Source organism: Danio rerio, chromosome 10 (genome assembly GCF_052040795.2).
Source record: "Danio rerio strain M-AB ecotype USA chromosome 10, GRCz13ab, whole genome shotgun sequence".
Lineage (NCBI taxonomy): Eukaryota > Metazoa > Chordata > Actinopteri > Cypriniformes > Danionidae > Danio > Danio rerio.
In genome coordinates, this window is record NC_141030.1 from 25,595,042 (window position 1) to 25,595,668 (window position 627).

At 35.9% G+C, this 627-nt stretch overlaps 1 protein-coding gene across 1 annotated transcript in view; it reads left to right on the forward strand.

Annotated features, from left to right (window-relative positions):
* The window catches only part of fbxw11b (F-box and WD repeat domain containing 11b), a 649,789-nt gene that overhangs the window by 613,049 nt on the left and 36,113 nt on the right, over positions 1-627 (forward strand). The window lies entirely within an intron of this gene.

Here is a 627-nt window from a genome sequence, read left to right on the forward strand (position 1 = left end):
ATGTTTCTTAGTTTGTAATTCAAAACTGTAAAATATAGAGTTCATATCTTAACAACTTCAGTTAACTATCAGCCTATAACTCTGAAAGTTTAACTCTCCCTTTTTACTTTTTTAAAACTGACATAAACAGACAGATTAGTGAGAGGGGTCTGGATGCAGACCTGGTGCAGATGCAGTCTGAGCTGCATTCAGTGCTTTTTAATGGGCTCACCTAACCTCACCCCTCACAGTGAAGCCACTAGATCCATTGAGTGGATTGTGTCTGACACGGCATCACTGAGAGATGCAATCTCAGCTAGCATCATAAAGGCTGCATCCAGATACTATTGAGAGTTATGGCCTGTTTTGGTAATATCGTGCAGATTTTTAGGTTTAAAAGTTCACATTGCACACTTTTGAGTAATTGACAACGGCAAGATTGCCTATAAACTTGCAAATCCAAGAAAGAAAGAAAGAAAGGCTTTAAAAAAGAACTTAACAGTAATTTACAGATAATTACTTAAATGTTTATATCTGTTACAATGTATTCAGTTTAAAGTACACTCCATGTGAACACAACCTCAAGAAATGTAATCCAAAAAAAAAAAGAGATTTTAAGGATTCAGAAAAGAGGACCCAAATGCAGAC